Source organism: Panthera pardus, unplaced genomic scaffold (assembly GCF_024362965.1).
Source record: "Panthera pardus isolate Hobbes unplaced genomic scaffold, ASM2436296v1 HiC_scaffold_3, whole genome shotgun sequence".
NCBI lineage: Eukaryota > Metazoa > Chordata > Mammalia > Carnivora > Felidae > Panthera > Panthera pardus.
Genome location: NW_026526876.1, coordinates 37,262,425 through 37,290,203, shown reverse-complemented (window position 1 = coordinate 37,290,203; position 27,779 = coordinate 37,262,425). Strand labels below are relative to the sequence as shown.

At 47.7% G+C, this 27,779-nt stretch overlaps 1 pseudogene; it reads right to left on the bottom strand.

Moving 5' to 3' along the window:
- Positions 1 to 3,323: 3,323 nt before the first annotated feature.
- LOC109247474 (phosphatidylinositol N-acetylglucosaminyltransferase subunit P-like) lies at positions 3,324 to 3,749 on the bottom strand (annotated as a pseudogene).
- Between the last annotated feature and the right edge of the window lie 24,030 nt (positions 3,750 to 27,779).

Below are 27,779 nucleotides of genomic sequence, written 5' to 3'. Positions count from 1 at the left end.
TCAAATGAATAAACAAAATGTGGTGTGTGCATCCACGGAGTCTCACTCAGCCTTAAAAAGGAAATTCTGATGGGGCGCCTGGGTGGCTCAGTCGGTTAAGCAGCCGACTTCGGCTCAGGTCATGATCTCGCGGTCCGTCAGTTCGAGCCCCGCGTCGGGCTCTGGGCTGACAGCTCGGAGCCTGGAGCCTGTTTCAGATTCTGTGTCTCCCTCTCTCTGACCCTCCTCCGTTCATGCTCTGTCTCTCTCTGTCTCAAAAATAAATAAACGTTAAAAAAAAAAAATTAAAAAAAAAAAAAAAAGGAAATTCTGCATTTCCCGTGCTACAACTCTGATGAACCTTAAGCACATGATGCTAAGTGAAATAAGCCAGTCACAAAAAGACCAATTCTGTGCGGTTGCCCTTATGTGAGATACCCAAAGTCATCGAGTTCATAAGAGACAGAAGTGGAATGATGGCTGCCGGGGGTTGGGGGGAGGGCAGAGTGGGGGTCGGTGGTTTCATGGGTATAGAGTTTCGGTTTTTCAAGATGAAAAGAGTCCCGGAGATTGGCTGCACAACAACGTGAATGTACTGACCTGCACCCTTAAAAATGATGAAGATGGTGAATTTTGTTATGCACATTTTACCGCAGTTAAAAATAATTTTTGAAGTTTAACCCATATACCCTAGGTCTGATTCTAAGGTCCCACTCTTTTCCACTGCAAAAACAACTATCAGGTAGGAGGGAAAGGAATGCATCATTCGAAGAGTCCAGACGAAGAATAATTTATTAGCATGTCAATCTTTGCATCCAAAGATGACTGCCTTACTATTCTGGAGGGCGCATTTGGGGCCAGAAAGACAAATACTAGCCAGGAGCCCCACTCTGAGTCAAGATTTAAGATCTTTTTTTTTTTTTAATTCTTTTTTAATGTTTATTCAGTTTTGAGAAAGAGAGAGAGAGAGAGAGAGAGAGAGAGCGCGGGGGGCGGGGGCGGGAGGGAAAGAGAGAGAGGGAGACACAGAATCCGAAGCAGGCTCCAGGCTCCCCACTGTCAGCACAGAGCCTGACGCGGGTCTTGAACTCACGGACCGTGAGATCATGACCTGAGCCGAAGTCGGACGCTTAACCGACTGAGCCACTGAGGCACCCCAAGATTTAACAACAATTAGAGTCTGATGCAGTTAAAGATGCAGACTTCCCTAGGTCTTTCTTCAGGAAGATCTCTGCCCCAGTCTTCCATTTCACCCAACCCCTTTCTGCCGGCTCATGCTGCTTTGCGGGGGCTCAGGGCTGAGAGCAGAGGTCACTCCGTTGGGGGGAACCAAGTATTCCGGAGGCAGAGTTGTGGGAGGGGTCAGCTGACAAACCCAGGAAGCAGGCGAGGTTTGGCTTTCAGGCCTTGGGCTCTCTCTGCAGCTGGCGCAGGGCTGAGTCTGGAGCCTGGAGATCTAGCTTCTGCTACTGACTTGCCATGAGACGCCGGGAAAGATGGTCTCCTTCTCTGGGCCTTGGTTTCCCCAGCTGCGGCATGAAGGGTTTGTTCTAACGTGAGTTCTAAGGCTCCTCCTCTGGCCTTGGCCTTGTAGGAGATTTGAACCTTTGGACCCCTTGACTCTATGGGTCCTCCTTCTCTCTCACACCTTCTGTTTTAGCAAAACTGTTCTGGACAGGCTCTGATAAATCCATCAGTGCAGAGATACATTTTCTCCCAAGGGTATTTGCATTTCTGTTGGCATCCAGATGAGAGAGACTGAGGCTCTAACTTGGGCTCTCTTTTGATTGGAAGGAGCAGGGCAGACATGGTGGGGTGGAGGGATTCACCCCAAGCTGCCAACTGGCAAAGCAGGGCCTGGCCCAGGGCTCAGTCCTCGGGTGCAGATCTTGGCCCACCTCTCCCAGTGTGGCACAGACGTGAACCCACCATGCCGCCTCTTCTTCTGCCAGGGACTCTGCACGGGTGCTGGCAGCCCCCCTGTCCCCGGAGAAGTGAGTTCCAGCTCAGATACCGATGAGGTCATCGAGATCCCCCGGTCTGAGCTGGAATTCGGCAGGAGGGCTCATGGGGCAGCTGTTTGCGGTTTCTCTTTTCCTCTGAAGGAAAGTCTGAGCAGATGATCTCCTAGGTGCTGCCTGTTTCCATGTGAGGGAGAAGCAGGATGTGGCTCCAGATCAGTGGAATGGGAGGGGGGTTGGCAAGGAGAGTCTGGGGCGACACGTAAGCGACATATTTTGTGAGATGAAAGATCCCAGCTTCTTTCAGTAACTTCTTCAACTCTGCTTTTGTTCTTAGGAAACCTCATTTCGTCCCCTAATATTTATTCATGAGGACTTTGTGTTTTTGGAGACTTTGAGGAGCAGCTGCTTTGGGTCTGAGGGAATTCACTCCACTGCGAAGACAGCTTTTCATCTACTCAATGCAGCCAGGCTCCTCATCAAGAAACATCAGCTCCTTGGGGTGCTGGGGCCTCCAACTCCAGGAGGATTAATGTGCAGTTGTGGAGGGCTCCCGACATGCTCTGCTCTTGGCCAGCCGGGCCCTGGGTCCTGGGGACAGGGCAGGGGCGGCTTCGGGGACACAGAGGAGGCCACGTGCTAGGACAGACATTCCTGCCTGGGGACCTCACAGAGCCTCTTAGGCCAGCAAAGCACGATAGCGGAGGCTCCAAGAGCTGGGAGTTCCAGACAGTTTCGTCTTTCAGAGGCTTGTGTCTTGAAGGAGAAACCAGAGACTTCTACCCACCAGAACACAAATGCCACGTGACATGCAAACAAATGCCCGGTGGGGAGGGCCGGGCTGGTTCAGTCACGCAGAGGGGAGCTAGGACTAGAAAAAGACTTGCACAGGGTGGTTTTGACTGGGGGAGTCAGGAATTCTAGAATGTCAACCTTGGGAGGGACTTTAAGTTCTGGTCTAACCCTCTTATTTTCCACATGGAAAAATTGTGGGAAATGACACGTCTAAAGTCTGCACTGAAGATGAAATTCAAATATACATTTTCTGGCCCTGGCCCAGTGCACTTTCCTCTACAGTTGATCTGTAAATGTCTGTTTTTTTCCAACATTTTAGGGCTTCATGTGTCACTAACCCTATGACTTCCCAGCTAGCTCCTTCTCTAGCCCTTTTTGTTCTGAGCTCCCACTCATCCTTCCCCTTAAACAGTTCACTGCTTTCTTTCTTTCCCTTTTTACTGGTAATGCAGGATTTTGTTTATTCTGCCCATTAATAACTACATTCGAGAACATTTATAATATTAATGGAACTTAATCTAAGAGAAGCTCAACTTACTTTTTCTTATGTTCCGGTATCGATAGTCAAAATGATCATGGTCAAAATTATTACGTCAAAAACTTATGATAGGCGCTTGGGGTTAGTCTATATACAATTTCTTTTTTGGCATAAAGTTCTTGGGCTGCAAGAAAGAACATTTGGTTTGTTTCACTCGTAGGAATGTCTCTTAGTGCCGGGATGGCCTCTTCTTGGAATTTCTTCTGCTGTTGATTTTTTAGCATAGTTATCTGTGATTGTATGAATGGAATTGAGTGGAGAGGACTCATCATGTTTATTCCAAATGAGGGTACATAATTGATTACTAGACTAATGAGGAGGTAGGCAGGCAAGGCCTCTGCCCAATGTTGAGGCCAAGAGGTACAGCCTAAGGAGTTTAGCCAAGATTCAAGAATAAAGTCAAATTGGGAGCTTAAGAAAAGAGCAAAGCCATTAGTCACTCTTTCTGGCAATGGTGAGGGTGAATTTTCCACCATTTTCCCTGTGGCTTAGAGGGTCTTGGTCCTTGAAGTGCCCGCTCAGGCCCCTCCCGACAACTCAGCGACGTCAGCACACTGCTGTCTTTTTTGAATGCCCGCCTGCATAAACTCAGCTCTGTCACAAGCTTCTGTAATGCTCGTGGGTGCTAAATGTAATGCTCCAAGTTGCATGTGAATGGGAGAGTCCTGGCAGGAGGCATTGACCTTCTATAAGATGTAGGGAAATCAGGACAGTCCTGAGCTCTTCCCGAGGCTCTGGACCAGTGCCTCTAATGTCCACTGACACCCAGTGCCACGATCCAGGGCTTTTACCTGGCCCCACTACCTGGTTACTTTCTCTCCACCTTCCACCCCACCTTCCACCGCACCTCATTACAGGACCGGAAGTTTTTTTTGTTTGTTTGTTTGTTTTAGTAATCTCTACCTCCAAGTGGGGCTAGAACTCACGACCTTAAGATCAAGAGTTGTATGCTCTACTGGCTGAGCCAGGAGGTGCCCCAAGGACGGGGACTTTTTTTTTTTTTTTAATGTTTTTGAGAGAGAGAGAGAGACAGGGATAGAGCGTGAGAGGGGGAGGGGCAGAGAGAGAGGGAGACACAGACTCTGAAGTGGGCTTCAGGCTCTGAGCTACCAGCACAGAGCCCAATGCAGGGCTTGAACTCACGAACCTCGCGATCATGACCTGAGCGGAAGTCAGATGCTTAACTGACGGAGCCACCTAGGCGTGCCCCAAGGACTGGAACTTTTAAAAGTGTTTGCGGGGGCGCCTGGGTGGCTCAGTCGGTTGAGCGTCCGACTTCAGCTCAGGTCACGATCTCGCGGTCCGTGAGTTCGAGCCCCGAGTCGGGCTCTGTGCTGACAGCTCAGAGCCTGGAGCCTGTTTCAGATTCTCTGTCTCCCTCTCTCTCTGCCCCTCCCCCGTTCATGCTCTGTCTCTCTCTGTCTCAAAAATAAATAAACATTAAAAAAAAAAAAAGTGTTTGCGATTGAGGGATGTCTGGCTGGCTCAGTCGGTGGAGCACGCAACTCTTGATTTAAGGGTTGTGAGTTCGAGCCCCGCGTGAGGTATGGAGATTACTTAAAAACAAAACAAAAAAATCTCTTTTTAAAAAATTTAATTAATTTATTTATTTTAAAAATGTTTTTATTTATTTTTGAAGGAGAGAGAGAGACAGAGCATGAGCGGGGGAGGAGCAGAGAGAGAGGGAGACACAGAATTCAAAGCAGGCTCCAGGCTCTAAGCTGTCAGCACAGAGCCCGACGTGAGGCTCGAACTCACAAACTGTGAGATCATGACCTGAGCTGAGGTCAGACGCTTAACCGGCTGAGCCACCCAGGCGCCCCCCAAAAAATCTTAAAATAAAAAAAAAGTCTATGTGATTGAGAACTTGGGCATTTGAATTTATCCTTCTCATTCCACACTCGTGACTGGTTCCGCTTCCTTTTCTCAAACCCTGAATTCATTCCTGATGTCACTCCAAATTCTAAAAAAATGCTGAGGATTCCTGGGTATCGGCACTGACTGGAGGGAAATGGGAGATGATAGTAACTGAGATCACAGGCAGGGTAAAAGAGTGGAAAATAGATTATGAATCAAACCATCTGGCGAGGCTCTTCTGCTACCTTGCTGTGTGGTTTTGGGCAAAGCCTTTAACGTCTCTGTGCCTTCGAGTCTTATTTATCAAGTGAGGATAATATTGTCTGACTTATCGACCTCTAAGATATGTTAAAGATAAAGTAGGGGAGCAGATTTAAACTTCTTCTTAATTTAAAAGAATATTAGGGGGAAAAAAAGAAAATTCCACCTAAATAGCATCACGTTGAGGATTTACTTCCCCCAAAATCACACACACACACACACACACACACACACACACGATTTTTTTTTTTTTTAATTACCCTTCTCTACCAGTGTCCTCTGAGGTATATTGATAAGCAGCTAAGGGCTAAACTGAGTCTGAATTTCATCTCCTTTAATACCCTGTCATCTGGGGAAAGGGGCTGATGAGCGGTGCTATACTGGGTCAGGAGAAATAGAGGACCTGCATAATCCAGAAAGGTCTGAACAATCTCGTGTTGATTGTGAAGAAAAACCAAGGGAAAAAGCAGTAGGATCAGACTCTGGCCTCACTCTTCTCATCCTAGCAAACCTTTCCCATCTGGCTGTTGTTAGGGTTGAGCTCCGATTGGGTTTGATTTATAATTAGGGTCCAGGAGAGGATTAGGGTTAGGGTTGGGGTTTCAGTTAGGATTAGATACTGAGTTTGGGTATACGTTTAGTTTAGAGTTAGGGGTGAGAAATTAGGGTAAAGTTATATTTAAAGTTAGGGTCAGGGGCACCTGGTTGGTTCAGCCAGTAGATAGTGTGTGACTCTTGATCTCGGGGTTGTAAGTTTGAGCCCCATCATGGGTGTAGAGATTGCCTTTAGAAAATAAAAATAAGGGTGCCTGGGTGACTCAGCTGATTGAGTATCTGACTTCGGCTCGGTCATGAAGTTATACTTCGTGAGTTTGAGCCCCATATGGGGCTTGCTGCTGTCAGTGTGGAGCCTGCTTGGGATCCCCTGTAGCCCCCTCTGTCTGCCCCATCCCTGCTTGTTCTCTCTCTCTTTCTCTCAAAAATAAATTTAAAAACATTAATAAAAAATAAAATAGGGGCACCTATTTTTGGCTCAGTCAGTTAAGTGTCCAACTTTAGCTCAGGTCATGATCTCACGGTTCGTGGGTTCAAGCCCCGCATTGGGCTTTGTGCTGACAGCTCAGAGCCTGGAGCCCGCTTCGGATTCTGTGTCTCCCTCTCTCTCTGCCCGTCCCCAGCGTGTGCTCTGTCTCTCAAAAATAAATAAAAACATTTCTAAAAAATTAAAAATAAATAAAAATAAAACAAGGATCAGTATTCATTTAATTTAGAATTAGGGTTAGGTCAAGGTTAGGGCAATGTTTCTCAGTCCAGGCACTACAGCCATTTGAAGCTGGATAATTCCATCATGGGGGCCACCCTGTCATTTTTAGGATGTTCAGAAGCAACCCTGGCCTCTACCCACTAGATTCTTATAGTATCTGCTACATCCTAGGAACCAAAAATATCTCCGGACATCGTCAAATGCTTCCTTGGGTGTGGGGGTTGGGGTGGCAACAGTGGGAGTCTCCCTTGGTTGAGAACCCCTGAGTTAACATCAGGGTTAGGGTTAATGTTAGGATTCTGGTCTGGAGTCAGGTTGTTTTAGATTTTAGAGTTGGGTTTGTGTTTAGATTGGGGTTAGTCGAGAGGGTTGGGAAGATGTTTAGATTAAGGGTCAGGAGTGAGGTGAAGGCTCAGGTTCAGGTTCAGGTTCAGGCGAGGATTTGTACGTTGGTTATGTTTAGGGTTAGCACCTTGCTACAGATGCATTGTGGAAATATCATATCATGAATTTAGTGTCTTTCCTCTGGCATTATTGGCATTATTGGGAAGTGGCTGTATTTCTTGGGGAACAGAATACAAGGAAATGCCCCACACTGGGGCATCTCCCTGTAGAACCCCGCTGTGTCTGTGGAGAGTGACTTCTTAAGAGCCTTCGTGTCTAAGGAAGGTCACTATTTGGGGTTGTTCCTCATCTCTATGTGTGACATAAAGATAAAGACAGCTGGAAACAGCCCATATGTCCACCTGCACCAGCATATATACTCTGTGCCGAGACTCCATTTACATTTTATTGCATACGTCATTTGCGTAGTGCAGACACAAAGACCTTCATGCCTAAGGTCAGGAAACCAATATATATGGCAGGGCTCCCCTTCTGCCACATTGTCACAGGTACGAGGAAGCCCACCTGAAGGCAAGGGTTTCAAGAACAGCACAGCAGGATGACTCAAGGACCCGAGCAATGGGAAGATCTCGGAGCTGGAAGCCAGGACACCGATTGTTCACCCCTTTGTTGTTCTACTGTGTGCGGAATCACGGGCAAGTTCGTCGCCCTGCCTTAGTTTGCCCTTGTGTAGAATAACCAGAATGGAACTCACCTGAAACCCTCCATCCCTCTCCAATTCAACCGAGGGTGAGGTTCATTTCAACAAGCTCTTGAGTTGTTTGGGAAGGAAGGTGCTGCGTCGGCCCACGGTAATTTTATTATTCTGTTTCCAGAAGAAAGGGGTGTATACAGCCTCTAGCTCAGCACCCGCGTGGTGGTTGGAGCCAGCCAAGGCGTCCATCTGCCCATGTCAGAGAATACAGGAGGGATGGTGGTGTCAGAGGCAGACGCAACAGAGAGGGAACGATGCTTCACCAGCTTGTCAACATGTCATTAGGGTGTTCCTGTGGGAAGCAAGAGCAGAGGCAGGAGGCAGGAGACGTGGGAGGGAGGGGGGGAGGGAGGGAGGGAGGAAGGGAGAGAAATGGAAGAGATGAAGGGGTCCGCATTCATCCCTGTCATGAGGAGAGCTCTATCAAACCAAGGCCAGGCCTATAAATCAGGCCATAATTAGTTGCAAAGAGAAAGCTTTAACATCCTCATCAAATTGATTAATACATCTTGCAGCTCAGGACAGGCTGGCCCTGCCTTGGAAAAACTGCAAGCTGGCCCGGCTGGATGGGAAGGGAAGGGGAGAAGGGACAGTTCTAGCTGTGACAGCGTGGAGCCAGCTGAGTTCTGCCCCTCAGTGTACTCACTTGAAGGAGGCTCGGACAGGTGGCAGGTGGGGCCGTTCTCAGTCCGGGGGGGTCATCAAGGGCCCGGAATTGGCCCCAACACCTCTGGCACATTATTGGTTTATTTTTCTAGGCCTCAGTTTCACCATCTGTAAAAGGGACGTTTTGAACCGGAGGAACTTTGATTACTTCCGGTTCAGACACCATAAATATCTAGGAGCTCAAGGGACAAGGATGTTTGGGGGTTATGGCCAGTAAAGACCTAATCCCAGGATCAATTCCTAGGATATCCAAAGGTGGGGGGGGGGGCGGTCAGGAGTTTGGGATAAGCTTAAGGAATCTGGTCTGCCTAGGGCTTGAGATTACCAAGTACTGCCTGTGTGTCTTTCCCAAGGCCTAAGCAAGCAGCAAATACCCTTCATCTTCTAAAGTGGCACAGAGAGAAAAGATATGGATTGCCTTGGATTCACATCCTGCCTCAACCGCTTATTTGCCGTGTGTTTGGGGAAAGTCACCCAGCCTCCTCAGCTTTCTCCTCTATAATAGGGATAACAAAATAACAATATCTACCTTGCGGGGTCATTATGAGGAGTCGGTAAGATATATATGTCATGGGCTCAGCTCAGAGCCTGGCACATAGTAGGTGGTCAGCAAGTAGTAATTAGTATTATTGTTGTTCAGATGACTCTTGATATCTTAAAAATGGCATCTAACTCACACAGAGACTGAAAAAGTAAAGTCTCGTAAAAAAGTAAAGCCCTGGGGCGCCTGGGTGGCTCAGTCTGTTAAGCGTCCACCTTCGGCTCAGGTCATGATCTCAGGGTTTGTGAGTTCGAGCCCCGCGTGGGGCTCTGTGCTGACAGCTCGGAGCCTGGAGCCTGCTTCAGGTTCTGTGTCTCCCTCTCTCTCTGCCCCTCCCTCTCTCGTGCGCACGTGCTCTCTCTCTCTCTCAAAAAAAAATAAACATTAAAAAAAATATTTTTTTTTAAATCAAGCCCTGATTCCCCCACAGGATGTCCAACGAGTCACCCTCCTGGGGTATAAAATGACATTTTGTGTAAAAGGTACTGGACTTGAGCTTAAAGACTTGGGTTCTGATCTTACCTTTGCAGCTTATGGGTTACGTGACTTTGTGCAAGATCTTTCACCTTTCTGAGCCTTGCTTTCCTGAATCAGGAATGTTTTCAGCATTCAATCAGATAATGTGTATAAATGATCCTTGTAAAATGTAAGTCATATTCAAGCATATTTAAATATAAAGCCTTTTGGGGCACCTGGGTGGCTTAGTTGGTTAAGCGTCTGACTTCAGCTCAGGTCATGATCTCGCAGTCCGTGAGTTCAAGCCCTGCGTTGGGCTCTGTGCTGACGGTGGGGAGCCTGGAGCCTGCTTTGAATTCTGTGTCTCCTCTCTCTGCCCCTCTCCCACTCACACTCTGTCTCTCTCTCTCTCTCTCTCAAAAATAAATAAACACTAAAAAAATTTTTAAACAGCATTTTATGAGCAACATTCAGGGCATCAGTCACTTTTGTCTGCTGCTGACCGCCCCAAATCCCCCATTAGGAATAACAAATGAAATACATTTCTTCTCAAGCCCTTGGGACGTGCTCCATTGCTTGAAAGGACCCTGTGGGCTTTATGTCTTCTATAAATTGCATTTTCCTATTTCCTGCTTTAACAAAAACTCTCTGACTTAATTGCTTATAATAAACAAAGATCCTCTATTTAGTGGCGTTTGGGGCACATCCAGGTTTATGTGGTGACGCTATCCAAAAATCCATTCTTTCCTTCTTCTGTAATAATTGAACTGTTGAACATATGGCTGCTCATATGTATCTGTTTCCCAGACTCCCTTGCGTTTACGATGGCTAGATGACTAAGTTCTCGGTAATGGAATGAAAGCAAAAGTGATGTGGGCCAATTAGGAGCTGGGTCCTTAAGAAATGAGTGTGCCTCTTCTACACTTTTAATCCTTCCTGAGACCCAGAACACGAGTGTACCCTCCATCCAGCTTGGACCAGGCAGATAAAGGCCACCATGGGGGGTGGTGGGGAAGCAAGGCAGAAGGAACCTGGGTCCCCGATGACAACATGGAGGAGAATCCCCTGCCAACCTGGAGCTCAGGCTGTTCTGTGAGAAAAAACATAAACTTCTACCGTGTTGAGAGGTTGCATTTGGCGATCTTTATTATAAAGTTTAATCTTTCATCTTGAGGAATTACTTCTTTGCACTGAGTGTCCCTCAGGAGTCCATTTTCTTTCTTTCTTTTTTTTTTAATTTTTAATGTTTATTCATTTAGAGAGAGAGAGCGCGCACGCAGGGGAGGGGCAGAGAGAGGGAGACACAGAATCTGAAGCAGGCTCCAGGCTCTGAGCTGTCAGCACAGAGCCTGGCGCGGGGCTCAAACCCACGAACCATGAGATCATGACCTGAGCTGAAGCCGGACGCTTAACCGACTGAGTCACCCATGCGCCCCAATCAGCTCCATTTTCTTATACTCTTCCTGCAAGAACAAAGTCTACTCTATTCCTGGAAAGCAGCTGCAATTCGAAGACCAATGGGGGGAAAGAAGAAGCAGAAAATCAGACAACTGTAGATTGAGGATGCCTGGAGGGATCCACAGGAATCTGAACTCTGACCCCGGCCCATGTGAAGGGACAGGGAGGGCTCAGGGACCACAGAGCTGGAGAAATAAACCAGAGGTGCCCAAATGACTCGTCATGAGCCTCCGGTAGAGGAAGTGGGCTTTTCAAAACCTGTGCACTGCTTTCTTATGCTTCTAATCCCCGAGAAAACTTGACCCTCACCGGCTGACCCATTGGCTTCCCACCAGTTTGTCATCATCAGTCAAGATTTTTTTCAAAGCCTATGACATTTAGAAAGCCTCCCTCCTGACACCCACCCCTCCCCTTTCGGAATGTGGTCCTGGGCAGACTCCGAATTGCTCTTTAACATGTTGAACCGAGCAGATGGCTTGGAATGTGAGTGCTGAATACCTCCTTTCAAAAGCCAAGAGGTATGGGAGTCCAGCAGACATGGGATCATGGGGAAGAGGAGACAACGGAGGAAGGACCACGGTGCCAAACAGCCACAGGTGGGAGCCAGAGCGGGGAGGAGGGGCAGCCTCGCCTTGCCACACCACTGGCCCGAATCGCAGGGCAAGGCCGGAAGGGAAGTACCAGTTGCGAAAGTTCCAACCTCATCTCACAGCTCACCAAATATTACGGCCTAGCACATAAAAGCCAGCGTGCTAATCTGCCAGGAGTGTTAAACTCAAGGAGCTGTGACCGGAAGCAGGCGGGCTCTGGGGACAGGAGTGGGGAGGTAGCTCCAGCAGGCCAGGGGCTCCCCTTAGGCCTCGCCGGCTCTCAGGCAGCCTGAAACCAAACAGGAAACTCAGCCCTTGTCCTGGAACCCACGTCTGCCTCCTGCCTCTCCACAGTGAGAGCATTTAGGGGAGTCCTGAGCCTTCTTAGAGGGATCCGGGCCGCTTCTAGGCAGAAAATAAATGCTTTCAAGCCACATAAATCAACGAAAATTAGCAGGAGTCAAGGTAGAAATCTGTCCTCCAGCACTTGGATGTTTGAGTCACGGTTCTTCTCTGTGATTTAGAGCCGTGTGATTAGAGTGATCCGATCTTGTTTTTTTTCTTTTTCTTTTTTTCCTTTTTCTCCCCCCTCTCCTCCCCTTTCCAGATAAAGTCCTCTCCTATGAGGCAGGTTCCCACTGTCTGCTAGTTTCTCTGGCGAGAAACAGGTGTGTGCACCTGTCCGCTCAGACCCTTGATGGATCTCTGTGCCGTCTTGGTTCGTCTCCTCCCCGCCTGCTCCTTAATGAACAGTCCGCCCCAGGCCAGGGATGAGTTGTGGGTGGGAGCCCACATTCCGAAGAATGTTGCAGAAGAGGAGATGTGTGGCTGCTGACCCAAGTGAAATGCGGCACCACCCTAGAGGTGGAGGAGGGGGGCTGCGGTGATCAGAACTCCTCACTCTGACCTCTGAACTTGGGAGAAGATTGATAACAGCCTGAAGGTTTCCCAGCCCTGAGCCCCCTGCCAGAGGAGGAGCATATAACCCAGCCACTGATGGAAGTGTGAGCTGGGAACCAGAGAGCTGAGATGCAGTGTTTCACTTCAGAGAACGGGGACTCAGGGGCACCTGGGTGGCTCAGTCGGTTAAGGGTCTGACTCTGGATTTCGGCTCAGGTCATGATTTCACGGTTTGTGAGTTCGAGCCCCCATCGGTCCCTGCGCTGGCAGTGCGGAGCAAGCTTGGAATTCTCTCTCTCCCTCGCTTTCTGCCCCTTCCCCACTCACATATGTGTGCTCTCTCTTTCTTTCTCCCCAAATAAATAAAAAAAATTTTTTTTTAAATTTTAAAAATGGGACTCAGAGGGACAACCATGTATGGGAAGTGAAGGTGGAATTTGGAATCAGAGAGACACAGAGGCAAATCCCATCTCCATCACTTACCACCTAGATGACCCTGTGCAAGTTTCTCAAACTCTTTGAGCCTCAGTCTCCACACCTTTAAAATGAAAATAATGAGGGGTGCCTGGGTGGCTCTGTGGGTTGAGCATCAGACTTCAGTTCAGATCACGGTCTCACGGCTCGTGAGTTCAAGCCCCACATTGGGCTCTGTGCTGACAGCTCAGAGCCTGGAACCTGCTTTAGATTCTGTGACTCCCTCTCTCTGCCCCTCCCCCACTCGTGCTCTGTCTCTTTCTCTCTCTCTCAAAAGTAAATAAACATTTAAAAAATAAAATGAAAGTAATGTTATTAATCTCACAGAGCTGTCGTGAAGGCTATATGAAATAATCAAATTAATGTCAAGTTTCTAGCACATGGGGTGCCTGGAACGTAGCATTTGCTCATAACATACTTTCCTGCCTTTCCACTCTTCTTGCCCAAGGCTGTACAGCAAGCTAGGAAAGAAATCAGTGTCTCCTAACTCCTCATCCAGTACCTGGTATCTGTCCAGCTCAGGAATCTACCCACTCACTATGAGTTCTCGGTCTAGACACTAACTGAATGGCAGAGAGCAGCCCTCTAGGAGACAGACTAGAACATACCCATTCTTTTTTTTTTTAAATTATTTTTAATGTTTATTTATTTTTGAGAGATAGAGAGATACAGAGCATGAGCAGTGGAGGAGCAGAGAGAGAGGGAGACACAGAATCCGAAGCAGGCTCCAGGCTCCGAGCTGTCAGCACAGAGCCTCACGCGGGGCTCGAACTCACAAACCCTGAGATCATGACCTGAGCTGAAGTCAGACGCTCAACCAACGGAGCCACCCAGGTGCCCCTAGAACATGCCCATTCTGAGGAAGGAAGAATCACACCCAGCATGGTATTGTGCCATATTCACTGCCAGGTTCAAGCCCTGACTACAAGCCACCTGCAAGTTGTGACCCTGGGCGATTCCTTGAGCCTCAGATTCCCCAATGTGAAGTGGCTTTGATTGCAATCCTTGCTACAGGGTGGCTTTGGAGTTCAAAGGAAATAGTGGATGGGGAAACCCTGTGCAAATGATTCTTTATGGATAATGGGGTGCTGATCATTTTATTAACCAGATTTCTCTTGGGAAGGGAGTGCCGCTTAGAAGAACACGTTGGTATGTGCCTATCATATGGCAGATGTTACCAAAATATTAGAGAAGGGAGAGCATTGTTCTGCATGAGAGAGACAAAGAAGAGAGAAAAGAGGAGGTGGGGAGGCTCCAAGAGGATAGAGAGAGGCCAGGCTTACTGAATGCCACACTGGTTAGATGGACTGGGAGGCATTTTAAGAACAGTGGTGCCCACTGTGGTCATTAAAGCTGTTTGTGCCATGTAACAGAAGCTTGTCCTCTTGTGCCCCTGCAAAGTCTTTGGGTTTCTCCATTAAACTCACCCGTTTTGGAGCACTGATCACACGCCTCTAGTGATTTATACACATTCTTTTATTTATCCTTCTATAACCTTCCACGGATGTAGCCCTGAGGCCCAGAAACCTTGGACAGCTTGCTCAAGGTCACGTAAATCGTAGCTGCCAGAGAAGGGATTCCAACGGGTGCCTAGCCCCCGCTACCGTGCCCCGTTGCCCCTCGGGACCTTAGTTTTCTGAGGTTCAGAAGGTCACTTAACCTCCCCGAGCCCCAGTTTCTCTAGCTTTAAGAAGAAATGTCTCTGTTGCTCCTCTCCTTGGTCACTCAAATACTTGATAGATGGGAGAGGTAATAGATGTGAAGTACTTTGAGAGCTTTTAAACAAACAACTCTGTTGCGAAAGTAAGCTATTATTAATACCACATCTCACATGCTAAAAGGTCCGCTTAATCCGTCCTGCCCTAAGGAGCCAGAGGATATTTCTCCTCTCTGTTTAGTTTATCCAAGTGCCAAGGGTGTTCTTCGTTCCTTTCTCTCATCGGAGAGAGCGTATGGCTCTCCCCTGAAGCTACCCAAGTCCAAATAGCATGATCATCTCCAAGGATTCCCTTCCTCCCACGCATCTCTCCTGCCCCCTCCAAAAATAGGGACTAGCCCCGTGGTATTTAACATACAGCCCTCCAGGGAAAAAAGGCCTATTTTGATTTGTAGCATTTGCCAATTTCCTTGGTGTAAATACTCCCAGCATGCCTGATTTCACACGATCGTTATGATATGAGTGCAGAATTGGGGAGAGATGGACAGTATCACACCCTTATACAGTATTTCCACCATATAGGTACAAGAGGTATTAATCACCCCAGAAGGGATGCCTGGGTGGCTCAGTCGGTTAAGCGTCCGGCTTCGGCTCAGGTCATGATCCCAGACCCGCGTCTGCCGTCAGCGAAGAGCCCACTTCAGATCCTCTGTCCCTCTCTCTCCTCCCCTTCCCTGCTCTCTCCCTCTCTCTCTTAAAAATAGACTTAAAAAAGAAAGAACCCCAAAAGGATATAGTAAAATCTGGTGAAGGGGTACCCGGCCGACTCAGTCATAGAGCATGTGCCTCTTAATCTCAGGGTTGTGAGTTTGAGCCCCATGTTGGATGTAGAGATGACTTAAAAATAAAATCTCAGAGTGCCTGGATGGCTCAGTCGGTTGAGCGTCGGACGCCAGCTCAGATCATGATCGCATGGGTTCGTGAGTTCGAGCCCCACATCGGGCTCTGTGCTGTCAGCGCAGGGCCCGCTTCCTATCGTCTGCCCCCCTCTCTGCCCCTGCCCCGCTCGTGTGCTCTCTTTCTAAAATAAATAAACACACAAAAAAAACCCTTTAAAAAGATCTAGTGAAATAAAGACTAAATAAATAAAGAAGGGATGTGTTTTTATTATTTATTATTTTTGTCTTTAAATGTAATTTATTTCATCGTAACTTCACATGGTTTTAGGGTTTTTTTGGAGTAACTGTTCAACAAAATTCTTGAAAACTTAAAAATCAGTGCTCGCAAGCCAGCATAAGGAGGTTCCACACCACCCCTGTGTGACCCACACGTGCACATGAAGACAGTCTACAGTCCTCCCCGTTCGTGCTCTATTTCTCTCTATCAAAAATAAACATTAAAAATAATTTTTTAAAAAAGAATGGGTATGTCCTAGTCTGTCTCCTAGAGGACTGCTCTCTGCCATTCAGTTAGTGTCTAGACCGAGAACTCATAGTGAGTGGGTAGATTCCTGAGCTGGATGGATACCAGGTACTGGATGAGGAGTTAGGAGACACTGATTTCTTTCCTAGCTTGCTGTACAGCCTTGGGCAAGAAGAGTGGAAAGGCAGGAAAGTATGATGTTATGAGCAAATGCTACGTTCCAGGCACCATGTGCTAGGAAGCTGAGGAAAGTGGGGGGAAGCACCAAGTGATCCTGTCATAAATTTTTCTTTTTTCTTTTTTTTTTTTTTTTAACGTTTATTTACTTTTGAGACAGAGAGAGACAGAGCATGAACAGGGGAGGGGCAGAGAGAGAGGGAGACACAGAATCCGAAACAGGCTCCAGGCTCTGAGCGGTCAGCACAGAGCCCGATGCGGGGCTCGAACTCACGGAACGTGAGATCATGACCTGAGCCGAAGTCGGACGCCCAACCGACCAAGCCACCCAGGTGCCCCATCTTTTTTTTTTTTTTTTTTAAAGATTTTTTAATATGTTTATTTTTGGAGAGAGAGAGACAGAGAGACAGAACACAAATGGGAGAAGGGCAGAGAGAGAGGGAGACACAGAATCCGAAGCAGGCTCCAGGCTCCAAGCCATCAGCACAGAGCCCGATGTGGGGCTCAAACCCACAGACCGGGAGATCATGACCTGAGCTGAAATCGGACACTTAACCGACCGAACCACCCAGGCGCCCCGTTGTGACATATTTTCCTCTTTCAGAAACAAGAATCTCACAAGAAATGGTATGCTGGATTGACAATGGCCATTTCGATCTCAAAGATTCTTTTCTTCTTTAAAAATGTTTATTTATTTTTGAGAGAGAGAGAGACAGAGAGGAGCGGGGGAGGGGCAGAGAGAGAGGGAGACACAGAATCCGAAGCAGGCTCCAGGCTCCAAGCTGTCAGCCCAGAGCCCGACGCGGGGTGCTAACTCATGAACCATGAGATCATGACCTGAGCCGAAGTTGGCCGCTTAACCGACTGAGCCACCCGGGCGCCCCCCAATCTCAAATATTCTTAAATTGGAAGTACTCATCTAGTCCTTTTCCCTAACCGTGAGCAAGAGTCTGTTCTCCAGGATCCAGTGTGGATCAGGGTCCCGTTGGGAAAGAGATGGTACCCTGGAGAAGAGTTTAACAAAGGCATATTTACAAAGCTCTGGGCAGGGTTCAGAGACATCCACAAGGGCTGGTGAAGTTAGCCAGAGCGGGGAATGATTGGCACTCGAGGCTCAAAGGGTTAAAGAAGGAGCCTTCCCCCAAATCTGGAGAGTGTAGCAGAGGGTGTCCCGCTGGGGCCATGGTCTTTTTAGTTAAGGAACACAGGCATCGTCAACCGGAGGCTTGGCCGGTGGGGAGCTGGGGGAATAAAGACCCTGACCTCACGCTCTCTCTACCTTCCGTCACTTCCAGTGACTTGCTATAACACGTAAATGTGTTATCTTGTTCTCCTTTAAAAACTTCAGGTCGGGGTGCCTGGGTGGCTCAGTCAGTTGAGGGTTTGACTTCGGCTCAGGTCATGATCTTGTGATTGATGAGTTTGAGCCCCGCGTTGGGCTCTGTGCTGACAAGCTCGGAGGCTGGAGCCTGCTTCAGATTCTGTGTCTCCCTCTCTCTCTGCTTCTCTCCGCTCATGCTCTGTCTCTGTCTCAGAAATAAATAAACATTAAAACAATTTTTTTTAACGTTTTATTTATTTTTGAGACAGAGAGAGACAGAGCATGAACGGGGGAGGGGCAGAGAGAGAGGGAGACACAGAATCGGAAGCAGGCTCCAGGCTCTGAGCCGTCAGGCCAGAGCCCGACGCGGGGCTCGAACTCACAGACCGCGAGAGCGTGACCTGAGCCGAAGTCGGCCGCCCAACAGACTGAGCCACCCAGGCGCCCCAAAACAATTATTTAAAAAAAAAACAACAAACTTCAGGTAAAGTCACTGGTTCTTGAGCATTGGCCATTGACTGAACCCAACCAGAAGTCAGAGGACAAGGGAGCCTGTTGGAGTAATTCATAAAGAACATTTCCCAGCACCAAGAGCAGGAGAGGAGAAAGTGAAGAATGGATATGGAAGGCGACAGAGATCACCCAGCACACGTCCTCAGTGGCTCATTGCAGGAAGCCATTCCCAAAGCAGCATGCTTCTGAAACTTTAATAGACATACTAGCCATCTAGGGATTATAATGCAATTTCTGACTCAGTAGGCCTGGGTTGAGTCCTAAGATGCTGCTGGCCTGTGGGCTACCCTTTGGGTAAGAGGGTGTTAGGCCATACCCACCCCACTGCAAACTCTAGTGGGCTTGTCCAGCTATGAGAAAAGCAGAGCTGTAAAACTCCCTTAGTCTTTCTCTTCCCACTTCCTACCTCCCCCACCTCCTTTCCTTCTCCCAACACACCCTGCTGGGGCAATCCAACTATCCACGACAACCTAGAATTTGATTCTCTCTCCTCCCCACCCCTGTTCCAAGGCCATACTAGAAAGATGTGGGTTTGCAGACCCCCAGAACTGGAAGGCAGATCTCTCCACTGGAGGAAATCCATAGGGAATATTCCTAAGTCCTACAATCTCCCCTGTCTCCTTTTTCTCTCCTTGTTTTCGCCTCTACAGCAGGAGGAAGCAGCTGCGGGCTTAGCCCCTGGACACTGGGTCCAGTTGCCTGGTATAAGAAAGGCTGGCCCTAAGGGGTATCCCCATTAATTCCAGACACAAGGCATGCGTGTGCACTCACAGGAAGATAAACACACATATATATGAGGTAAGTGCACCGGGGTGGGCAGGGAACGGAAGGCTGGAAATTGGATCAAGATGGCTTAACACAATTCCTTCTCCTTGGGAACTTAGATAATCTGGAAGAGGGACGATGTAACAACGAAGACCTAGCGACTTTCAAGATGTGCCCCATCACCTCTATTTATTCACTACTATTCCCACATAGGATAACTTCCATGCAAAAGTCTAGGAAAAAGGCCTAGCCAAGTGAGGATTTTCCAGAAGTGGCCTGTTCGTAAGATCAGCAACAGATATCCAGATTCCACTAGGAAAAGGCTCCCCAGGGGACATGTGTCCAGCAGCCTGAGCATAGTCCTGCCTGCTCCTTCTCCCAAGAGAAAGCGGGAGAGGATGAGGGCCCAGACTCCCAGCCGGTGAATGGACTGTCTCAGTTCATGGTACTGAACTCACTGTGTCCTTTATTTGGCGCTTGTCATAAAACACCCGACACCATAGAGCAACTTACAGTTTACAAGGAACTCTTCAAATACATTACCTCCTTAAATTTTTACAATACACCTATGAGATAAGGCAAGGCAGATTTATCACCATTTTACAAATAAGAAGCTGAAGTTCTAAGAAGTTCAATAATCTACCTAAGGCCACCAGACCCTTGGGTAGTGGAGCCGGGACTGGAATCCAGTTTTCCTCACTCCTGCCTCGTATAGGATCCTTTCTGTACACTCCCTTCCTTGCAAACGCTCTTTTGTCTAGTAGCTAATTGTTGGGCATTTTCTGACTTTGTTCCCTTACAGATAAGTAAGCGCCCAGACAGCATAGACTTTGTCTCTCTTCCTTACCGATATTTCTCCAACACCTACAACAATGCCTTATGCGTAGTATGTGCTTAATAAAATTACGTTGAATGCGTGAACAAATGAAACAGACGACAAGCTGCCGGAAGGTGGGGCTCTAACTTTGACTTCTTAGAATCCCTCCCGATATTTACACAGTGGGAGAGTAAATGTTACTGATAAGAAAAATGACCTAATATCCAGTGGGTGTGACTGATGCACAGGAAGTCATCTGCCCTGGAAGGTAATATATTTTGAGGAAAGAGAGTGGCTCCCATAGCTTCTAGAATTCTAAGCACTGACTCTCTATTCTCAGTATTTCTCATTACCTTCAACTTTGCCCCTCTTTCACCCTTCAGGGTGAAGACATCTGCCCTTGGGACAGACGGTCCAGAAGTTCAGGCTGCGTCTTTTCGATTTAGGGAACAGGCACCATGTATGGAGTCTCGTAACAATGGTCTGCACCTCCACACGATCCCACTGCCACCAGAAATAATAAAATGGTTTGTTTCTCTTGGCAGCCTCCGCCTAACAGCTCCCCATGTGTGTGTCGCTTTCTTCAATTTTCCCCTCTACAAAATCTGGTCATGTTTAATAACAATAAATCAGAGGAGAGATTGCAGCCCGGAAGAGAAGTCTGGAGCAGCCGAGGTTTCCACATCTGGGGCCCATTCGGGTTGAAGCGATGACAATTCCTAATAAATGTTAATGGAGAACCTCCTCAGATTCATACACTCCAGCCATAATTTAGCCTGTCTCCATGCCAGATGACCTTTTGAACATCCAGAATACACCCATCATAGCACCAGCTATAGCCCTGGATTGCTTCCTGCATATGAAGTGGGGGTGGGGGGGGGGGGTGGGGGAGAAACACAACACAAGGCTTCTTGTTATTGATTACATTTTTCCATTTTCTCTTCCCCGGTCTCCTCTTCAAGGCTCACAAAGCCTTGGGGCCCCCAGCCACCCAGGTGGTTAGAGGCCAGGGAGTCAGGTTAAAGGATGTTCCCTTCTACTCGTCAAGGAGGCCGCCTGAAGTCTGACAGCTGACACTGTTCCCACAAGAGACAGGCCTGGACATCAAAATTCCTCCCTTTCCTTTTTTTTTTTTTTTCCTCTTCTGAGAGACCCTTTGCTGGTCCTGTTTGTTCTCTTTCATCAGCCACCCTTCCCCCTTCTAGAAGCCCCTTCTAATTAGGCAGTCTACAAGGCTGGCTTCGGTCTTTGGTTTCTCACTTCCTATACCTGTCACCTCCGTGGATCTAATGTCCACGTGTCCTTTTCTTCTGACCTCTCTCTCAAGAGGCAGTCCTGAGATTGCAGGCCAGGAGCCCTGGGGCAACGTGTTTTCACCTGATACCCAGTCCATTGTCGAAAATTCTAAATTAACTTATCATCTCAACAAAACGTTTGGCCTCTTGGCCAAAGTTCCATATCTCAGTTGATACAGGTATACAATCAGGGTGCTACCTTAGACCCTCCCTCTCTGCTGCCTTCTTTTCCCACCAGGTGATAGGGTTATTGGAGCCCCCATCCCAACCTCACCCCTTTTACTTCCACTGCCACCTCATGCCTCAGGTCCTTATCACCTCACTTGGAAATTGCCTCCTAACTGGTCTCTCTCTGCTAAACCACCCCTGGACACGGCAGTTAGAGACACCATTCCAAGATGGTATCTTGATCGTGTTTTCCTCAGCTCAAAATTCTTCAGTGGCTCCCCATTGACTTACTATTATTGTTACTCAGATGATTCTTTTTCATAACTAGGTACCCTTTGAACTAAGATCACCTAGTGTTGGAGCAAAAGAGTTTTAGACTGTATATCCCAGGCTTTTTTTTTTTTTTTTTTCACCATTTCCCCCTTACCTGGTCTCATGACATGCTTTATTAGAATTTATTAGAACACTCCTTTATTTATTCAACAAATATTTCTTTTAAGTTTATTTATTTATTTTGAAAGAGAGAGAGAGAAAGAGGGAGAATCCCAAGCAGGCTCCACACTGTCAGCATGGAGCCCGAAGCGCGGCTTGAACCCACAAACCGTGAGATGGTGACCTGAGCGGAAGCCAGCTGCCCAACCGACTGAGGCGCCCCCAACTTTTACTTCTTGCTTACAGGTGTGTGGGCTGGCTGCAGTGGCTCTGTCCCGGGTCATGGAACAACCGTGTACCTTCGTATTGGGGGACCCAGGCTGAGGCGACAACCACGCTGTTCTCACGGCCAAGGGCAGAAATGGAAGAGGCCAAGCCAAATCAAGCAAGCAGAGTGAAAATCTCTGCTTACACTCCATTGACTAAAGCAAGTCACATGGCTAAACCCACCAGCCGGGGTGCGGGGTAAGTTTTCTTCCCACATGGAGGGGTATGTGCTGAATAATAATAATACCTTTCGGGGCGCCTGGGTGGCGCAGTCGGTTAAGCGTCCGACTTCAGCCAGGTCACGATCTCACGGTCCGTGAGTTCGAGCCCCGCGTCAGGCTCTGGGCTGATGGCTCGGAGCCTGGAGCCTGTTTCCGATTCTGTGTCTCCCTCTCTCTCTGCCCCTCCCCCGTTCATGCTCTGTCTCTCTCTGTCCCAAAATAAATAAAAAACGTTGAAAAAAAAAATTAAAAAAAAAAAATACCTTCCACCACAGGGAAGTTCTAGTTTTCCTTCATAAGTCCTCTTTATGAATAGAAGAGACTGTCATTTATCTGGGTGTCTCTCGGTACCACATTACCTGAAGTATAGCAAAGGAGGACCAGAAGACATGAGTTCTTAAAGATGCCTATTTTGGTACAAGGGCAATGTAATTCGTGTTTGATATCCGGTTGCCACTGACGTGCCTTTTCCTTTTCCGCCAGAGCTGTGCCATGGGGGTGATTTGCAGCCCAAGTCTTAATATCAGAGTCTCTATGTGACTGTATACAAGTGACAGTCACACAGCAAACATAAATACAGAAGAGGTTCTGATACCATCGGGGAACAGTATTCCTGCCATCGGGCCAGCTTTGTCTGCTGCTACAGCGCAGTTGACTCTGGAATAAAATTGGAGAGCTAACTGATGGTCAGAGGGGACCAGGAAGGCTTCCATTTGTAACGGAGACAGGCAGGGCTCAGCCAAAGGGAAGGCAGGAAGGGATTTTACCACCCTAGATAAATGCAGGGCACAAACATTTATACAGTGTGTGAAATCACTTAATGGTATAACTTTTGAACTTATTCAAAGGTAAAGACACAGGCATAATTGTGAACCCACACCTTCAGAAGTCTTTGACTCCAAATTTCCATATTCTGTATCTTTTTCATCCATAATAATGACCTTCCTCTCTCTTTTTACCCCAGGGTGCTTTTCCTCCTTTTCCACTCTCAGTATCTGCTATTAGGAACTTTTTAAGTACTACTCAAAGAATAGTCCCCAGACTGGGGCTCCTGGCTGGCTTAGTCAGTACAGCGTGTGACCCTTGATCTCAGGGTTGTGAGTTTGAGCCCCACGTTGGGTGTAGAGCTTACTTAAATAAATAAACTTTAAAAAATTAAAAAAAAAGAATAGTCCCCAGACCATCAGCAGTGGCGCCACCTGAGAACAACTTGTTAGAAATGCAAATTGGGGGCGACTCCCCAAGACTTGCTGAATCAGAACCTCTGGGGATGGAGGGGAGGGGGGTTGTTCCAGGAAATTGTGTTTTAATTTTTTTTTTTTTAACGTTTATTTATTTTTGAGACAGAGAGAGACAGAGCATGAACGGGGGAGGGGCAGAGAGAGAGGGAGACACAGAATCCGAAGCAGGCTCCAGGCTCTGAGCCATCAGCCCAGGGCCCGATGCGGGGCTCGAACTCACGGATCGTGACCTGAGCTGAAGTCGGACGCTTAACCGACTGAGCCACCCAGGCGCCCCCAGGAAATTGTGTTTTAATAAGCTCTGTAGGTGACAACATAAGCACACACACCGAAGTCTGGGAATCAGGGTAGTTCTGACTCAGTAGGTCTGGGGCAGAACCCACGACTTGCAATTCTAACAATATGCAAATGATACGGATGCTGCTGCTTATGGACCACACTTTGAGTAGTGCTGGTTTAGACCTCAACCACATACACGTGAAATGACAGCCAACAGTGAAAGCCTTACTGGTCCTGGGTGGATGGTATCAAAGTCTTAGTGAAAGAAATAAGTCACTAATGGTAGGATTGCAGGGAAAAGCCACCAGACTTTAAAAAAAAAAAAAAAGGCAGGTTTTGGTCAGAGGATGGACCTGAACCTCCTGAAGCCACATTGTGTGAGATTAACTTTCTTTCTCGTATAAAGCCTGGCTATGGACAGTTAAAGAATGAGCATTGTATGGGGGGAAAGCACAGGGCTGGGAGTCGGGAGACCTGGGTTCTATTCTTGCCCTATCACTGAGAATCAGCCATGGTTGGGTCCCTCCTAAACCAAAGAAGATGAGTGTTATGCAATCTCTACCGTCACTAGTCTCCACCCCCTTACCATCTTTTTTATTACACAAGACTATGATTATCTTAGCAATGATTTTCTCTCTGAGTAAAGGAGTCTCAAAAATAGGGAACCCGGAGGTGCAGAATTGAGGGCCCATTGAACTCAATACTTGACCCTGAATTACACTGAGGATCATTAGTAGAATTAGGACTGACTCCAACCTTTCCACCACACCCTCCTTAGTGTAATGCTGGGCACCCAGGCTCTGAGACACGCTTTCAGGGTTGAGATCCCAGCCGTCCACTTTTTTTTTTTTTTTTTTTTTTTTGACACAGAGAGCGAGCGTGAGCCAGGGAGGGGCAGAGAGAGAGGGAGACACAGAATCCGAAGCAGGTTCCAGGCTCCGAGCTGTCAGCCCAGAGCCCCACGCGGGGCTCGAACTCACGAACCGTGAGACCCTGACCTGGGCCGAAGTCGGACGCCTCACCGACTGAGCCACCCAGGCGCCCCTCAGCCTTCCACTTTTTTTTGGGCAAGTTACTCTCTTGGATCTGTAGTTTTCTATTCTACGGAACGGGGATGACAATAACATAGGGTTGTTGTAACGTTTAGAGGAGTTAATAACACATCAAGCGCTTGGGAGAGCGTCTGGCAGGAGAAAGGATTGGATAAATGTCAGAGGCTACGAGGAGGAGGAGGGGCGGTGTCCAGTCGGTTCCAGACCCACCAGCGATTGAATTTTCGAGATCAGGTTGCAGGTCCTCCTCTCTCCTGTAGGTGGCGCCTCCCCTCGTTGAGCGCGCTACCTGCATGCTGGAGCGCTTGAGGAAGCTGGAAGAAGTTTCTTTACGTCTCTGCTCTGTTTAGGATTACCAGAGTGGGTTCTGTTCTCCCCCACTCCCTTGAAACCTGTGCCCAGGACAGCCAGGTTTGGGGATGCCGACTTCCTTCCTGGAATGGCTCCGCCTCCCCCCACCCCCAGCAGAGGCCACACACTAAGGCCTGCAGCCTCCCCTGCGGACGCAACCATGCAGGCCTTGTCGTGGGAGGATTTAACGCCCAGCACCTGAGCTAGGGAGTTCAGTGGGAGTTTCTTTCCTGCTCGGTTAAAATGACAAATTGGTACATGAGCGCTTAATGAAAGATGCTGGAAACGTCCGTGAAGATCAGAAAAATCGCCTCTCGGAGCTGACAGCCAGGCCATCTGCATTCCCGCATTCCTATTAATTCCTTAACAATAAACGACAGGAGCGCCTAGAGGGTTAACAGCTTAATTTAATCTCTGAGATTCCTTCCTGGAGCATTGAGAATTAGAAAGGCATTTACAAAACGTTATCTGCACACCTGATTTTTCCCCACTTGATGTGTCTTCTGGGCCCGGCACACCCATTCCTGACGCATCTGGCGCAGAGGCTCTGCCCCTCCCGCCACCGATAGAGTACTCACTCTCCGCCGTGCACTCTTGGCTCCTTGAACCGCACGATTGGGCTCCAAGTGTCACAAGATTTGGCTTCTTAGCAGTCACCTCAAATGCTGGTTTACGTTATTTCCCCAGGGCCTATTTAGGGAGGAAAGTCCCTTTATAAACAGAGCAGGAAAGCTGTTCCTCCTGTTTTGAGTAAATTTCCTTCCTGGTGGGAAGCGATGCGAAAATGGGAAGAGGTACCTGGTAGCAGCAACTGGCTTCGAGAGCTATTGGGTCAGGCTTTGAGAGTCTCTAGCAGAGGACTATTTACCGAAGATGCCAATCCTCTCATTTGACAGATAAGGAAACTGAGACCCGGAAATATTTAATAGTTTGGTCAAGCTCCCATATCCAGGTAATGTCAAAACTTCTAAGTAAGATTCAACTCCCCTTACTCAAGGACAAATTATTTGTTCCAGGACAGGGTTAGTCAATAGATTTCCTCTTGCCCAGTAACTCCCATCACTGGTTGATAGGGACTGCCCAGGGCTTCTCCAGCTGTGTCGTAGCTTAGCAGGGAAAGCCTCAGTGACAATTTGGAAATGTCTTCTAGGGACAGAGAAGGGCAAAGGTGCCAGGTAATTGCCCTCCGTGCACTTTTCAGGTGGTTTCCTTTGGGTTAAGGCATTTAAAGGCTTCCATTAAAATGGAAATGTTATCTGGGAGGAGTAATGCATTCAGCCATTATCTGTCATTAATACCTTGGCTAGAATTCAGTTAAGATTACTTTGTTTGTTGCTCAGCAGATCCCTGAAAGAATGAGAGTTTTGACCTGGATAGGGGCCTAGGAAAGGATGAAGGGCCTCCCCTTCCCTGGTGGGTGCAATATTCAGGGGCTCAGTGCAGACAGGAGGTAGAAAGAAGACACTGGATATTTAGTAGGAGGAATGCTGAGGGGCCGAGGTAAGGGCAAGAGATGATCCCCAAGACATTTTTGCATGATCCTCTTTGGGCTTACCTTTGCATCATATGGTTTCTACCAGTCACACTGTTTGAGCCTCAGTTTCCCCAACTGTTAAATAAAGAATTGGACTAGACCAGAGGTTCTCAAATCTCTACATATTAGAATCACCTGGGGCCCTTTTTTCTTTTTAAATACCAATATTTGGGTCCTACACTGGGTCAATTAAATCAGAAAGTCCAGGAGCCAGACCTGCCTCCCCTTTACCCCAACACCTCTCTACAGAATATTCTTCCATCAGTCATTCTACCATCCATCCTGTCCTTGTCCATACCCTAACATATTTTGTGTACTTACAACCCCAGTTTCTGTATCATGTTACATTTTGAATGTATCAACATGCTTTCAGAAGCAGGTAACAAGATTAACAAAAAGCCTGGAAAGCAGTCTTTACAGTCTCACAAAATCGGAAGTGTTGAGGTCCCATTTTGGTTTATCAGCTGAAAAATACTACAACTGACCAGACTTCTTTCAACCTTTTGTTTCTTTACCCTCGGTGTTGGCTCTTCATCTTTAGGCTGGCTGTGGTACGGTCACCATAGCTGAAGAAATCATGTCCTCACACAACTATGTTCATAGACAGGTAGGAAAGGGCAGGAGCCTCGCGCACACTCAGCCTTTCACCTAGAAGAAAAATATAGTCTTCCTTTTACCTCTCATTGGCCAGAACGGGGTCATATGGTCATCTTTAGCTTCAAAGGAACCTGGGGAAGTGAGAATCTTGTATTTTCAGCCTCTATCATGAGATGCAGTTCCGCCAGAAATAAAGAATGGTGACTATTAGGTAAGCTACTTACAGAATCCGCCCAACTGCAATAAATATGTGTGATAAGACATACAAGACAATTAAATCTGCAACAACAGTTAAGTCCTTCAACGTAGCAGCTACTTCATGTACTATTTCCTTAAGCGGCTAACGCCATTTTATTCATATCTGCAGGGCTGGCTCCTGAGACCACATCCTCCTACCTAGGCAGGAAATATAAAAGAAGATCAAGGCCGTTTCGATGTGTTTTGTTAACTTGTGATGTGACTTTAAATGTCTTCCTGAAGAGCAGACTCCTGTCATCTGGGATCTGATTCCCCTACCCCATCTTGTTAACTGACCTCATGGCATTTAGACCTTCATTATACTCTTGAACAAGGGAGACCACCCACATTCTGGCATCTGTACCTTCGACTCCAGATCCCATACCACTGGTGTTTGTCTGTCCTTGACATCTGCAGAGCTCTCTAGAGGTCCTGTCTCTCCAACAGACAAACTCAATTCTGCTGCTGGGACTGTAGGGGTGGGGGGATGTGCACACACCGAATAAAGCCGAATATCTGTGAAACAGACCAAATGCATAAGTATCGAAGGGGTGCCAAACAAGGGAACCATCCGCTGGGTTAATCAGATCTCGG